The 17,325-nt window shown below is 36.0% G+C and overlaps 1 protein-coding gene across 1 annotated transcript in view; it reads right to left on the reverse strand.

Annotated features, from left to right (window-relative positions):
* The window catches only part of LOC123251426 (cytosolic beta-glucosidase-like), a 122,564-nt gene that overhangs the window by 65,932 nt on the left and 39,307 nt on the right, over window positions 1-17,325 (reverse strand). The gene's annotated exons all lie outside the window — the stretch shown is intronic.

Raw genomic sequence — 17,325 nt, forward strand, 5'->3', positions numbered from 1 at the left:
CAATGAGATGGTAGCTCTGTTTAAGCATAAACATAATTGAGACAAATTATTGCCCAAAACCAGAAATAGCAACCAATAATAAAAATTACTTTGATATTCCCATAGGGCTGGGGCTGCCTTTTGAGTCTATTCATATCTAAATAAGATGAGAAGAAAATCCTGATACTACCGCCATATAATATCTATAACATCTTATTTGTCTATAAGAAGTCTTATTATGTGGTCAGGGAACTTAATTACCTACCATGTTCCCTCTGACCCTCTCTGACTTTTCCATTATGTCATACTTTGGATCATAAAAATCCAAAGCTTTCTCAAATGGAGTTCTAATTAGTAGCCTGGAATTCTTAGAGTTGGCTCATTTAGCTAGATGAAGCTTTTACAACACAGCCTATATCATGGGGAGTTTTTTGTTTGTTTGCTTGCTTTTATTTTTTTTAAGAGGGGAGACATAACTTTTTGAGATTTCTTTATCCAAAGTATAATTGTTTATTGAAAAGACTGAACTTAAACAACATTAACCAAACTTCAGTTTCAGTGAAGCCATTTCAAAGCATCTTGCAAAGAACTATTTAAAGTCTAATCTATTGTTTTGTTCATAAATGCTAAACTTTTCCTTTGTCAACAAATTTTAAACTTTAAATTTTAGTCCAAAGCCCTCTCCATCCCTTTTTTTGAAATTGGGTGCCCTTATCTCACCAAGACTAGAAATACAAAGGCTACTCAAAAGCTGGATTCCAATAATGATTAGCATAGAAGCTTTAACCTACTGCATTTTTTTAAAACTAGGTTGGTTTGCTCCTCCTTAGGAAACTTGGTGGCCCTTCCACTCCCAAGGGCTCTCCCATAATGATGCTCAATTTAGTAAGTATATCTTATTAGCTTTAGTTCTTCCACCTATCTGAACTCCCAAATTCAAGTGAGCTACTACCCTTGGCTTCCCCAGAAGCAAGGATTTTAGTCTCTGTACCACAGTACCCAGGCAAAAGCATTCTCAGAGGTTTCTCATCACCCTTCAGGTTAGTTCAGCATCACCATATCCTACACTGCCAACTTCTAAAAAGATAGCTGTATCCTTTTTGTATAAGTCATAAAGCTAATTGTAGATCATATTTTGTTCTTTTTGTTTTCCTGAGTTCAAAGCCCCACTTTCTCTCTCTGTTGTTCAGTCATTTAGCTGTGTCTGACTCTTTGGGGCCCAATGGACTATATTGTCCATGGGATTTTCTTAACAAAGATACTGGATTATTTTGCCATTTACTTCTCCATTTCTTTCTCTACACAGAAGAAAAAGACAAAAGCAAGATAAGTAGCAGAAGTAAAATGCCACTGGGGCATAAAAAGGCCTTGTTTTGATGTCTGGGTATATTTTTCCTTTCTCTTTTCAGAAAAGGTTGACTTTCAATTCGATTATTTTTAATTCATTGTTTTTTCCTCTCTTTGGACTCTAAATTTAAGCATTAGAATCAAAGAATGTTGGGTCTTACTAGGACCTTGGATTAACAAAAGCAACCACTGCATTTTAAAGACAAGGAAAGTGAGCCCAAGTCAAAAGAGAAGACTTGCCCAAGGTCATAAAACCAGTTAGTTGCAGAAAAAGGACTAGAACCAGGATCTCTTAATTTATAATCCATTTTTCCCACTGTATCTCATTATTTTGTTTGAAATAACATACATGTAATACTAAACTATATTTTAAGCCCGGATAATTAATTACTCTAGCAGTTCCTTAGGAATTACTTAAAATGATTACTTTCATTGCAAAACCATTGGTGAAATTGATAGTATCCGTTACACAGAACAGAACAATGAAGGGCATTTAAGCAAAGTTTTTGGATACAGTTTTAGATTAGGTTCATTCATTATAGGGTTAGCAAGAATAATTTAATTCTTTAGAATTCCCAATAATTGCTTCCAAAAGTGTGATACATGTAGGGCTCTGCAAGAGGAAGATACAATTGGTTCCTCTGCTATAAAAATCCCACTTTTATAGAAAGGCTTTTTCAATAACTTTTAATAATAGTAATTTCTTTGTTTATAGTACTTTAAAGTTTGCAAAGAATTGCACAAACATGACCTTATTTAAACCTCAACACAAACCTATAAAAATAGATTGTTATAGGTATTAGCATTCCCATCTTACAGATGTGAAAACTGAGGCTCAGAGAGGTAAAGTGACTTGTCCATAGTCATATAATTAGTAAGTATTAGGGGCAAGATTTGAACCAAGGTCTTCAAGTACAGCACTATATTAAGTGATATGACTTTGGAATATCATATAAAATTAAATATCAGGAGTTTGTTATTATTGGAGTTTAAGTCACTCCCTACTGATAAATGGAAACTCTCAGAAGAGCACATCGACTCCTTCAGTCATCTCAGAGAACTTGCATCAATCAAGTTCAGTGAGTTTACTAAAATCATCTGAGATGCCATTTTTCTTCATTGTCACAATGATCATGAAAAGCAGTCATGCCATACTCAGAAAGAGATGGAATCAAAGCCAGGGAAAACAAGGTTCAAGTCTTGCCACTGACATGCATTTCTACATAACTGAGAAAGTCATTTAATGCCTGCATGATCTAGTTAGTTTTCTGAAACTCTAAATTACAGAGAAGGTGCCCACCCACCTTGTTATAAGTAGTCTCTTTTCTCAAGAGTACCCTCAACCAACGAAATCACAAGTCCTGACTCTCTCCCTACCCCTATTTCCGTAGTCAGCCAGCAGTGACAAGCCGAAAGGAGAACTGAATTCATTTGTTTTCCAATTTAGCAAGATATGTGTGTGTGCCATAGTCAGAATCTCAGAGAGGAATAAAGCATCGCCTATGAATTCTAGGGTGAAGTTCTTACTAGAGTCAACAGATTTTCTCTACAAAATGTTTCACCCAAAGATTTAGGTCACACCAGTATATAGCAAGGGGAGATTTCTCATCAAATACTTAAGGATAGCATGTGGCAGGCTAGATTTTTAAAAAACATTGCATGTACTTGCTTATAATTCTCCCCAGACTATAATTTACAATGGTTGTTTTAGTCCTTCATGGGAATTACAGAGGTTCGATTCTATTGCAAAAATATTTATCTCTGCAGAGTATATAACTAAATGAAGGCAAATCTTATGCATGCTAAACTTCTGAATCTATGCTAACATTTCAAAGCAGCTGTGGGTGAGGAATGAACAAAAAGAGGGAAACTGACTAATGCAGAGCCCTGTCTTTGAAATCACAGAGAGAAAAGCAGAGCTTAAAGGAAGGAGCCAACATTCAGATATGTTGTGTTTGGAGATCAATGGAACAGCTCCTACAGAATCCATTGGATGGACATCCAGACTTTGCCTGAACACTTTCTGTGACAGATAACCTATTACCACCTGAGGAAAGAGTTGGGTTTAATTCCCAGAAGGCAGTTTACTCTTTCTTCCACAGGAGAGTCCTTCAAATATTTGAAAGCTGAGCATCCCAACCTCATCTTCTCTTCTTCTGTCTAAATATATAGTTCTTTCAATCACTCCTCCTCATTCTCTAGTCATGCTCTAGTTTCTTAATGCTTCTCTTAAAATGTGGTAACAAGATTATGGGTTTTGGAAAACAGATAATGAAATATACCTCCCTCCTTTCAGCAAAATGTTGAAGGGAGTGGGATGCAGAATATGGCATTCATTATAAGATGCAGCCACTGTATTGGACTTCTTTCCTTAACTGGAGGGATTGAAGGGGACATATCCCAAAATGTAATATACAAACAAAAAGCATCAGTAAGTTTTAAGGTTGATTTTTTTTCTTAATAGATTTTAACTTAGTACTCCAAATGTGGTCGAACTATTACACAGTTATAACGTATTACCTATAGCAATAATTAACATTTATATTACTCATTAAAAATTGCAAAGCTTTATACATACATTATCGCAATGGTCCTTACAACAACCCTGGAAAGTGTAACTATTACCATTCCCATTTTACAAATGGGGAAACTGAGAGTGAGAGAGTTCAAATATATTATCGATGGTCACATAGTTGAACTCAGATCTTCCTGCCTCCAATTCTAGCACTCTAACCCCTATGCAACCTAGCATAGCAGCATATATAAGAATAGCTACTTGCAATCATCATATGACTATTGCTAAACCAACTAAGAATAAAGGAAGGAGAGGCCACACCAAACTATGATGAATTCCTAATCTTAGATAAGTACATGGCACCCAAGAAGACATTAACAAACAGATGGTTGAATATTGAATATTTCCAACTTCTTTCTACCCACACTTCAAAACCAGCTTCAGAGCAAAACCCCTGAAGAAGTAGCTCAAGCACCACTTTCTAATCAGAGCCTTTCCTAATTTTCCAACCATAAGTGCCCTTTTTTCCATTGTATTTATCCTCTCTCTCTCTCTCTCTCTCTCTCTCTCTCTCTCTCTCTCTCTCTCTCTCTCTCTCTGTCTCTNCAGTTAGGAAATATCTGAGGTCACATTTGAACCCAGGACTTCTCACCTCCAGACCTGGCTTTATCCATTAAGCCACTTTACTGTCCCTTTAGTATCAATTCCAAGAGAGAAAGCAAGAGTTTGCTTTGGTTTGGTTATAAAGAAAACCTATGAATTTTAATCACTACTTAGACTTCGAAAAATTAACTGGTATCAAAGATACATTTAACATCCACTGTGAGCAAAGTGTAGTATCATGATGCACTAAATAATGTATCAAAATCTTGTAAAATTAAAGCAGAATTCTATAAAAGAAATAAATGGTACAAAAGGAGTAGCATTTATTATAAATATAAATTCATTATAATATTATAAATTTATAATATGATAAAATAAATTATGTTGTTATAAATATTATATAATATTAATTACATTTATTATGCTATAAAGTTTATTATATAATCAACTAATTTAATTATTGTACTTTGTTCCAGTTAATGTTAATTTCCACATCCACATCCACATCCACATTATATTACATACATGATTATATATGCATGTCAAGTCAAGAAGCATTTATTAAGCATCAGTGTTCCAGAAATTGCTCTGAGCAGTGGGAATGCAAAATAAGGCTAAAGCATTATATAAGTATATATTATATACAGTGAAGAATATGATATATTATATTCAAAGTAGACAAATAAGATACAATTATATACAAGTAGACACATGTATATATAATTTTATAATCAGTTTCTAGCTTCTGTTTCAACTCCTTCCATTTTAGCTCTTTGAAGAAACCTTAATATTGACCCATCTGGAGAACATTATAGCCTAATTTTTTGGTTTATACTTGCTCAAATTTTTATTTAGACTCTATCCCTCTTCCCTGAGGGAGGGGCTTCCCTTCCTGGCCCTCATAATTGCTTAAATTACCATTAGCTGTGGATTTATCTTTAGGTGCCATATGAGAACCTGAAAGTAATAAAAATAATATTTCTTCAAAAATAGACTATAAACTCAGACTTCTCTGTAATTCACTCATTGCCTACCCAATTATTCAGAGGAATGTATGTTGTATTTTATTTTATTCTTAAAAGATATAAAGACAAAAGGCCTAAGGAAAATCATGAGAGAGTGGGGAGGGGACTTCAACAATTTACCTTGGGGAAAATGCCTGTGAAAAAGAGTTTGGTGAAGTGGAAATAATACTGGACTGTAATCCAAGAGACTTGGGTTCTAGTCTCAGGTATCAGATTAATTTGTGATGTGATCAAGGGCAAGGTACTCAGAGACTCCGGACATCTGTTCCTCTATAATCCTCAGCAAAGTGTGTCTTTCTGACCTTCAATGTCCTATCTATCTCTTAAGGTCTGAGATTTTAATTATGCGAATGATATCCAAGATCTAGGATTGGCAAAGTTATTACCAACACAATTCTTTCATTCTTTGGCCAATAGACACATTTTTAAGACAATGGTAAGGCTTTTTCTTTGTTTAATAAAGTATCAAGGGGGCAGACAGCCAGAGATTGACAGTGTGGATTTTTTTAAGTCTTAAACTTTGTATTAACATAAATTCATTTGTTCTGCTCTGTGATCTCATGCTGTACTTATGTAAATGTGAGGTTTTTGTTACAAAAGCAACTTCTGTGAAACACAGTAATTGACCATTTGAATGTACCAAAGTTCAAAATCATGGTTCCCAGAAGATTCAAAATAGTGACTTATGCCAAACCTGGTATTATCAAGTGTGAAACATACTTGGCAGCAAAAAAATAACAGTTGATTTCCAATTGGTAGGGTTACTGAAGTTTTTAGTTATTATAATATATCTGGATAATATATCTGGACTTCTTTCCAGGTTAGGCCAAGAATATTAGGGGGAAAGAAGCAAATTGGCGAAAGTGGATCAAAGTGGATGACAACCTTTATTAGGATGTTGTATCCAGTTCAATTTTGTCCAAACAGCTCATTTTGGCTGCCTCTTGCTAATCAATCCATTTTGCTGAAAATATATCTGAATATAGCTAATACCAAGGTTTCTTTAGTATGGCTAAACATTTTTTTAAAAGCCCTACCGTTGTGTTTATAAACTTCAATTTGGCTATATTTTCAGGTCTGATAAGTCAATTTTAAAAATGCAATGAAATTAAAATACAAAGAACAGCAATCAAAAATATTTTTTAAATGTGGGTGTGATTCTTTAATTTATACTGAATGAAAAAAAAGGTTGAAAGCTGACCCGATAATTGACATAACTATAATGAATTCCTGGGGAAGGCTAAGGAGCCAGCTCTCTAGAAATCTTTAAGAAAAAGAATAGGCACCCATCATATGGGAAATGTTTAGTTATTTGCCTGCCCAAAGTCAGGAAGCTTAATCAAATGACCCCTAGATCAGCTATTTGATTCTATGGAAGGCAACTGACAAAGACTCTAAGAATGTAGGTCATGGATGATGAGAACCTAAACCCCACAGGCACAGTCATCAGCTAAATATACTAACCAGGTGGCTCCTTCCTTAGACTAGTATTTATATATCTGCAACTACTTTAGAGAAAAAGGCAAGATTAACCTCTTCAAATTCATTTGTTCAATTTAGCAACATTCATATTAACTAATTCATGTATAGAAATACTAATGGTTAATATTTAAATTTTCCTTCAAGATTTGCAAAATGGTTTACACAGTTTATCTCCTTTGGTCCTCACTGCTATCAAGTGAAGTAGGTGCTATTATTTCTTAGATGAGGAAATTTATTAGAAATTTCATAGATGAGGAAATTTAGGCTGAGAGGAATTAACTAACTTGCCCCTATTCATGAAGTTAGTGTCTGAGGCAGGATTCGACCTTTCAGATTCTTGAGTCCATAGTCTTATGTACTACATTCAGCTGTGTGGGGTAATATTAAACAGACCCTCTGTTATCCAGGATGGTCAAAAAAATGAAAGTTCTAGTCATCAAATGGTTTGGTTACAAGTAGAGTTGGCACAAACAGAATATAAAGACTGGCAATTGTTCTTTTCTCATTGCATTTAGTGCAAGCAGACAACTCACTCTCCTCAAGCATTAACAACCTCTGTTGTACATGAAAACAAGGAGATCCTTCCAGGCCACAATTTCATCTCTTATTACAGTAATGTAATATGGAGAGTATAGGCAGAGGCTTTTTTCCACTTTTGTGTTTGGTCCTAATTGTTATAATAACAATAGCTAACATTTAGAGAGAGCAATAAAGGACTGCAAAAAACTTTTCAAATATTATCTTATTTTTCATCCTCATAATGAGCCTGAGAGGGAGGCACTATTGTTATCCTCATTTAACATATTAGGAAACTGAAGGAAACAAGGATTAAGTGATTTGCTTAGGGTAACAGAGCTAGTTGGTAACTGAGGCCAATTTGAACTCAGATCTTTCTGTGGTCAATGCACTATTCTAACAAGCTGTTCATAGGTATGTCAATGGGCTGGGCTACCCCAAGAACTATATATTTAGTGCTACAAACATACAAATATTCCAGCCTTCCTTTAATGCTTCAAAAGGTGCTTTAGGATCTCACATTACCTCAAGGTCATTAAAATGAGTTTTCAGGGTACAGCTGATATATTTGGAAGTGCCACATGTTATAAAACTGTGATGAATAGATGACTAGACAACAGAGGACTTCCTGTCTGGAAACCCTCCAATAAAAGCTACATATTCTTATGAAAATACATGGAGGATCTTGGATTTCTTCAGGGATGAGAACACCTGGTGTAGAAACTGCTTCCATCCACACAAGTTTGCAAGTCATCTATGGCTTTGTTTTTCCATCTTAAAGTGTTTCTCATGGCACAAAGAATTTAAATGACTGTATCAGATTCACAGATAGATTTTTAACCCCAGTCTTCCAAACTTTTAATCCAACAATCTACCCATGGTACCATGCTTCTTTTAAGTTATTATTTATTCTTAAGTTATTAAATACTTACATATAGGATAATAAGCTATTCTGTGAAAATAACAAACATGGCTAGATGAATGATTCTTTTTCAGGCCTAGAAATGACTTTATTCAGAACCCTCTCTGTATCAAATGCCAATTTTAAAAAATATATTAATATTTTTCATTTTTCCCAATATATTTTCCCCTTCCCTGGAGAGCCATTTCTTATTAAAAAAATTTTTTAAGATGAAAAAAATAATTCAGCAAAACTAAGCAAGAAGTAAAAGAAAAATTCTAGCATTATATTCCATGTTCCTATTCATATTCCTCTCTCTCTGCAAAAAAAGTAGAAGAGGTGTCTAATCATACTTCTCTAAAGCCAAATTTGGCCATTATAATTTTAGAGTATTAAGTTTAGGGTTTTGTTATTGTTGTCCTTTTTCACCAGCTTTGTTTTAGAAAACATGTTTATGATTTAACTGGTTTGTCTTATTTCATTTTTCACCAGCTCAAATGTTTTCCAAAACTTCTCTATATTCATCATTTCTTTTAGCTAAGTTATATTACATTATATTTTATGTACCAACATTTTAGCCATTTCCCAATCAATGAGCATCTACTTTGTTTTCAGTTCTCTGCAACTAAAATAATGGAGGTGGGGAGCAAAGGAACTTCTTTAAACATTTTATCACATGAGAATGGCAGAGGCTTTCTCTTTAACACTGGCCTCCTCGGGGTTCTATGCCTACAAGGGGTCAAAAGTTATGAATATTTTAGTAACTTTCTCAGCATAAGTTTGACATACTTTCCAGAATGATTGAATCCATTCACATTAATGTAAGTTATTTATGCTTCTAAAGAAAAGTATATGAGGACATAGAATGTTTTCTGTTGAAAGGAATTATTTTAATATGCTGAATTATTTCTATATCTGGGTTTTGAATTGGAACCTCAAATTAGTTCCTCAGCTTCTGCATTCATTTCTTTGTTCCTAGGAAATCTAGAGAATGCTCCATCTTGAAAAATCTCCCATTGTAGGCAAGGTAGAGAGTCCTGTTCCTTCTTTATCTAGAATCAAAAACTCTTTCTGAGGCATTTGACAGCTTAAACCCTCTTTGTCCTTGCTAAACATATCATCTAGATTTAAGGGTAACCGGGTTCCCAACAAAGAAAAGAACCACTGCATGCTTGAGGCAACATATTTTCTATCCAAAGACTGCTAGAGGAAGCTGGGCTTCATAAACTCCTTGAGATTCAATTTCTTAGCATGGCAAAGAAAAGCATATTACATATGAGTCTCTAGCTAGTGAATTTTTACCCATTTCAAAGTAGGGTATATTGGTGGTTTCCTTATTTGTGTAAAGACCCACCTCCTCTATGATAAAGTAATAAAGAAGTAATTGAGTTTTCTAAGTCTAACTGCTCTTTCAAAAATCCACCAATGGGGACTTTTAGGGGAAGTCCAAGAGTCAAATTGCCAGTCTAATCAGAAAGAGGACACAGCTTCTTATAAGAGCAAGAGGCAAGACTCAATTAATGGTTTTCATTCAAAAAGTTCTACTCTTTTATTTATTTCATATACTAAAATTAAAATTCCTCCTACAACCAAAATGGCAGTATAATATAATAAAAACTGTTAGACTTGGAATCCAGAAAATCTGACTTAAAATCCTATCTCTAATACTTATTACTTGTGTAATCATGGGAAAATCATTTAATTTATCCATCTCAATTTCTTCATCTGTAAAATGGGATACAAGTTGCTTCCTCAAAGCACTGTTGTAGGATTTTGAATATATATGTTTTCAAAGCACTATATAAGTATCAGTTGTTAATATGCTAAAGAAACTACTGATTCTTGGTCCCCATAAAACACATTTCATCTCCTACCTTCATGCCTTTGTACAACCTGTTAGCAATGTCTAGAACAGTGATTCCCAAAGAGGGCATTACCACCCCCTGGTGGGTGCTGTAGTGATCCAGGGAAGCGGTGATGGCCACAGGTACATTTATCTTTCCTAGTAATTGCTATTAAAATTTAAAAAAAAAATTAATTTCCAGGAGGCTAAGTAATATTTTTTTCTGGAAAGGGGGTGGTAGGCCAAAAAAAGTTTGGGAACCACTGGTCTAGAATGTTCTCCCTCTCCACCTTAACTTCATGGAAGCCCTAACTCATTTTAAGGATAAGTTCCAGTGTTAGCTCTTATACCAGGTCCTTCCTAATGCTTCTGTTAAATTAAATATCCTTAATCTGAAGTCTAAGAATTTTAAAAATATTTTGATAAATATATTTGTTAAGAATTGTAATCTATTGTATTTTTTACATTTAAAATATTATTCTGAGAAGGTGTTCCTAGACTTCACTAGACTGCCAAAGTCATCTTCGATAGAAAAAAAAAAAGATTAAGGACTTCTGATCTAGGATCTTCACACCCTCTATCCTCTCCACTCTTCTTCAAAATTATTTTTATTTTTACTTTGTAGACTGGCTTTAGTCATTTTCACCCAAAAGAATATAAGTTCTTTGAGGGCAAGGACTGTTTTTTTTGTTTGTTTGTTTTTGTAGTCCTTAAGACCTGCCTAACCCAGTGCTTATTACAATGTAGTTACTCAATAAATGTTTACTGAATTACATTGAAATCTATAAATATCAAACCCTATACCCCAATGTTACTAAACTTTAATAAGTAACAAAATGACCTTAGGTCCTAATATAATTTCATCAACTTGGCCTCTGCTCCAAGATGCTTTGCTAATGTTTCATTTTTCAAAGTGATTAAACTACTCTTTCTCATTCCAGACTACTTTGTCTGTTATTTTCTGTTTCTGAAATAACTCTAAAATAGAGAAAACTGTTATTTTCTGTTTCTGAAATAACTCTAAAATAGAAGAGCAAGGTCTAATCAAATGACAGTAAGTGACCTGCCCAGGGTCACACAGCTTGGAAGTGTCTGGAGACAAGTTGAATCTAGGTCCTTCTGACTCCTAGCCTGGCCTGCTATTTACTGTGCCATCTAGCTACCTCCTATTCCAGTTTTTGTGACAAACCTGAAAAATCACTTTCTTTTCTAGTGGAGACTGGCTTAGCCTCCTCCTCAGACTAATATTTCTGTCATGTGTACAAGGAATGGGCAATGGGGGAGTTATACCTGAAAAGAGGCTAAGACAAAAAAGGAGATCTATGAGGAATATGCCCTCCATACACCAAAATGTTCAACAGAACAACCAGGTTAAGAAATTCCTGAAGAAAGGCGGCTCAGGACAGACTTATGACGGTAGTCTAATTTTGGAACTGCCAGAGACTGTGAGCCCTTCAATCTGATACAACTCGAACAAAAGGTTAATGATAAAGTCAAATTTAAGAAAAGTTAAAATTATTACTCAGTTTAACAGAATTAAGGAACACACTTTATGGAGAAGGTATTTGATGGTCATATTTAAATGCTCTAAAACTTGATAGATTAGGCGGTGCTTCATCTGACCGTGTTTTGAAATGTGATTTTACTACTCGTGATGATAACTGGCCAAGAGTTGTTCGGCTGGGGATTTTATACTAATACTTGGAGCTGATTCGATGCATTAAATTTCCTGTCAGAGATTTTATGCAATTTATAGTGACTTTTTTTTAACTTGTGTCTGAGGTGACCCTTTTGACCCAATGAACTCCAAGTGATAACTTGCTTCATAGATGAAGGGTGCTATCATTTTCAATACGTTCCAGTAAAGGAGGACACACTTAACTATTTCTTGACATTAGAAAAGACTTAAAAAGGGAATGAATATCCGTGGCAACAATTCCTTTTTTAAGGGCATAGCATAATTATATACTCGGGTAGGTAAATTGTTCACATTTCTGTGAACAAGATAAGGTAAGGAACCCTCTCATCTCCCCCCCACACCACACAAAGGGTTTATCACAAGAGTATCAATTTAAAACTGAAGAGTCTTTTAGTGAGACCATCTAATCCAATCTCCTCACTTTACAGATAAGAATCCGACTTAAAAAGGTTTGGTCCCCTTACTCAGGCTCATATAGTATCAAAGGAAGCATATAAAACCATTTCATCCTGTGTCTGTCCAACATTCTCACCATTGTGTCACTCTTCTCCCATTAATTAATTCTAATGACTCAAAGTTTACTTCATAGCCTGGGAAATAATGAACAATTCTAACAAAATATGTTAGTAAGTCTTGTCCCTGACATTTTGCAATCAGTAAATAGTTGCATCATGATATGAGAGTGACAAAAAGAGAGAGAGAGAGAGAGAGAGAGAGAGAGAGAGAGAGAGAGAGAGAGAGACAGAGAGAGACAGAGACAGAGACAGAGACAGAGACAGAGAGAGAGAGAGGGAGGGAGGGAGGGAGGGAGAAACTTTTAGATTTCTTTCAGTTCTTACTTGGTCTTCCTCTCAAATCAGGTTCAATATCATGGCAGGAATCTTGGTATCCTGTTGCAAAGCTTTTATTATTTGCACTCAGTAAAGGAAAATTGGTACTTTGGAGGTCTCATGACTCCTGGTACTGGAATATCATTTCAATCAGACTATTTCCCTCTAGCTACTTGCCATTTTGGGAATAGGGGAAAGTGTTCAAGCCCACAAGGACTCTATCATCCCTTTAATTGTACTCCTTTTCCCTGTCATGTTTTAGTATCTGCCTTCCCTCTCCATCTTAAGGTACATCTTTCTTCATCTTTCCTGGGAATCACTCTGTCTAAACTTCCAAATCACCTGACCCATGGGTACCCATAGAAAAGAGAATTGGCTTAGACTGTCTATGGAAGCCAGGAACCCTGATTGCTTATAGAAGTAGAGAACAGTTAAAGGCAGTGGGAGTAAACTTTTGTCTATTTCCACAGGGATATATGACCTCTTTTACAGATATTGCAGCACAATGGGAAAAAAAGGACTTCTAATCCTGACTGTATCATAAATAGGGTGTATTGTCATCCAGGGAACTCACCCAGTCTCTCTTCCAGGGGTTGTTAACCTGGAACCAGTGAACTTTATTTTTTAAAAGTTTGACAATTGCATTTGATTATAAGTGACTTCCTTTGCAATCCTATATATTTTATTTTAGGTATTTAAAATATTTTCTCTGAGAAAGGGTCCATAGTCTTCACCAGACTGTCTATATTTTCTTATCTGCAAAATAAGGTTGAAACAAATTGCCTCAAATGTCTCCTCCATCCTTCGCATTCTCATATTCTAAGATAAAATGTAATAGATTTAGAACTAGAAGGAACCTAACTCAAAGCATTCATTTTTAAAACTGGAAAACTGAAACAGAAAGCTGAAGGGACTCATCCAGTCACACAGGGAATATGTAGAATGTAGAAGAAAAGCTGGAAACCCAAGTCCAGTGACTCGAAATCTAGTACTTAAGTTTCAGAGTCTTTGTCAGGAGTCTTCTACTTCCTATCTTTGTGACTCTGGGCAAGTCATTTAAACCTAAAAAGTTTCAGTTTTTAAACAAAGGGTTTTTTTGTGAAAATTAAGATTGTTTTCTCTACTACATACATGTCTGCTCTCTCTTCTGCCTCCTTAAAGAAATCAATACCCACATGTAGTCCCTTCTGCATAGGCACACTCTATGTTGGGACCTCTTTACCCAACATAAAAGTAGATCAAAGGCAGACAAAAAGGAGCAACATCAACTCAGCTATCAGCTATGTCATATTCATAAGTGAACTTGGTGGGGAAAATGCCACGTAGAAATTCTTACATTTAAGCCTACTTCTCTCCCTAGAGTTCCTGGGAAGAGTGGACCTTTGGGTATTGAAGGGAACGATACATACTTTAGCTCTTGTCATATCTACTTAATAAATATTTCTCTGTAAAAGCCAGTTAATGGTAACTCATTAAATGATAGGGATGCATTAATCTCCAGAAATGTATATGAGGAATGCTAGAATGGGGGCTTATGCAGATGGCATTAAAGAAAACCCTACTGTTCTTTAGGAGTACTCCTAGAACCCAGAGGGGGAAATAGTAGCTATCCTCTTCTCAGGGGATGCTACATCAGTGGGAGTGGGAGTTGGAATAGAGATTCTCAGAACTTGCAAGGGCTTCTTAAGTGTCGAATGGACGACTGAAGAAAATAGCCATAATCCTATGCCTCGGTATGTACCTCTTAGAGCTAAATTTTTGAAATGCAGCATTCTGTATATAGAAAGTGATAGGTCTGGAGACTATGGAAATTCTGAAAAATAACTTGGCTAATTTGGTTTTTTAAATCAATCATAAATATGACTTCTACCTTTGTGTGGAAACTCACACATTTATATACCTAGCATGGATCTGTCCAGAGGCATCACACCATATAGGTTAGAGATCTGGCTTTGAAATCAGAAGACCTAGATTTGCCTCTGCCATATACTGTGTGATCTTAATTAAGTAATGCCCCCTGGAGATGCTTCAAGATTCCTAAGTTGTGGATGAGCTGCAGATAAGCAGCACAGGATTTTCCACTCTGGAAGTTCTCTACACTGATAAAGACCACATATAGGTCTTGAGAACCTCTGACTCTAAATGGATCATTATCTCATCCTGACACCTTCCTTTCCTTTGTTCTCCTCTAGCCCTCCTCTCTGCTCATCTTGCATCACTCAGCCACAGTTCCATTTGTACTTAATATCTCTGTTCTTTCTTCTGTCACCAACCTGGCTATTCATGGAATTAAGATGGAATCAAAGGATTATACATCTAGAGGTAGAAGGCTCTCCTGAAAGCATCTTTTCCAAGCCTCTCAATTAGAAAAGGAAGCAAATACCAGAGTCTAAATACTTTGCTGAAGGCCACCAAGGTGACAAGTGTCAGAAATAGAATTTGATCCCAGGTTCTATCATTCCAAAAGCAGTGCCCTTTTCCATTGTTCCACATTGCCTCCCAGAGAAGGGGATTGTGCAGTGCAGATTCATCATCTAGCCCCACTAAAGCTCAGCCTGTGAGCAGATTTACTCCTAAATGCTTCTCAGGGAATGTCTATGTATGTTGGGGGAAGGGGGAAGAAGAGACAGGCATAAAATGACAAAAATATACACAACAGACCTTTTTTCAAAATCCTTTAAAAAATAGACATGGTTGGGGCTATGGAAGGAGTGTATACAAAACATTTTCCTTTCTATTCTGGATCAGCAACCAAATTTTTACTAGCTGGAGTTTTTTGAAAGTTCAGTGTGTTAACCTCTGAGACCTTTGTTTAGACTGAAGGTTTGTCATTGCTCATGATGTTGTTGTGTTTAATGTTTATTTAGAAACTGTAGTTGCTTAACACAATTTGCCCAGTTAAGTGGTCTAGGCTAACTTGTGACTCAAAATCAGCAGAGGCAGGTAACTACCAGAAAACACAGTTTGGGGGGAAATGAATATATTTCTCCTTTGCCTTCTTGCATAGGGATTGATGGGGGGCAGGATGAAAGCAGGAGTACTGCCGAAAGGAAGATAATTTTTTTCTCAGCATCTTGTCATGGTAAAAAATCCAGCCTCTAAGATTTACAACCTTCTTGTTACAAGGTATCAGCTTCAACATTCTCAGTGAAGTCTTCAATAATGGCAATGACATCTTGCTGTGGGGTTTTGTCATTAAAAGTCCAAAGCTGGTCATTAACAAACCTTCCCTGCAATCATAGACTGCTGTGCTAGCTCAGGCATGGCACTGGACTGGGAGGCTGGGTTGGCACACAAAGCTGCTAAAATCATGCTTTTCTTCAGTGTGGAAGATATTCTTGGGAGAAGGAAAACAGTCTTCCCAGCTATTAATTTTACATTTCTTAGAGATGTGGTTCACCTGCTGACTTTGGGGGAGGGGGTGGATGGACACACAATGATAATGATGGGATAACAATAAGACCCAAACTTACAATTTTCACTGGTATAGGAACTCCCAGGAAAGGAAACTCCATTTGCCAATGCAGGGCAGTACCTTTCATGTGACTCAGTTTTAGAGAGCTGCCTAGGGTTTAAATGACTTGCCCAGGATCACACAACTAGGACTTGAAAGAAGCAAGATTTAAACCATCTTGGTTTTCCTGGCTTCAAGGACAGCTATCTATTTAAAAGTAGGTGGCACAGTGGATAAAGTACTAGTCCTGAGTTCAAATGTGATGCGTGATACTTAATAGCTATGTGACCTTATATAAATCATTTAACCTTACTTGCCTCAGTTTCCTCATCTGTACAATGAGTCAGAAAAGAAAATGTCAAAACACTTTAGTAGCTTTACCAAGAAAACCCCGAATAGGGTCACTGTAAGAATTAAACGTAACTGAAACTACAGAACAATGATAACAGCACCAGGCTACCTTTACAATAATAATAACTAGTCATTGGATAGGGTTTAAGATTCACAAAATATCTTACATATGATATCTCATTTGTTCTTCACAACAACCCAGTGAATTACAGGTTTCACTCTTAACATTTTATATAAGAAAAGAAGGCTCAGATAAGCGATTTACCCAGATTCACATGGCTAATAAGAGCTTAAAGCAGAATTTGAGTAAATCTCCAAGGGCTTGCAAGTCTGATAGTCTATCTACTACACCATGACTACCAAACACAATTCAACTCAGTTCAATAGACATTTGTTATACATCTATTCTGTGCAAGACACAATGCTGGGTGCTAGGGGTTGTTCTTCAGTCTTTTCAGTCATTTCTGGCCATTTGGACTTTTCTTGGAAAAAACACTGGCGTGGTTTGCCATTTCCTTGTCCAGCTCATTTGGCAGATAAGGAAACTGAAGTAAATAGGGTTAAGTGGCTTGCCCAGACTCACACAGCAAGTAAGCATAGGAAGATGAGTCTTCCTGATTCCAAGCCCACTGCTCTATCCACTATGCCACCTGGCTGCCCTATGAGGTGCTGGGGGCTACAGAGACAAATAAAACAAGAATTCTACTGCATCAGTCCTATTATTATCCTCATTTTATAACCCAAGAAGGTGATCTAGTGAGGGCATCCCATCATCAATAA

This window comes from Gracilinanus agilis, chromosome 6 (genome assembly GCF_016433145.1).
Source record: "Gracilinanus agilis isolate LMUSP501 chromosome 6, AgileGrace, whole genome shotgun sequence".
Taxonomy (NCBI): domain Eukaryota; kingdom Metazoa; phylum Chordata; class Mammalia; order Didelphimorphia; family Didelphidae; genus Gracilinanus; species Gracilinanus agilis.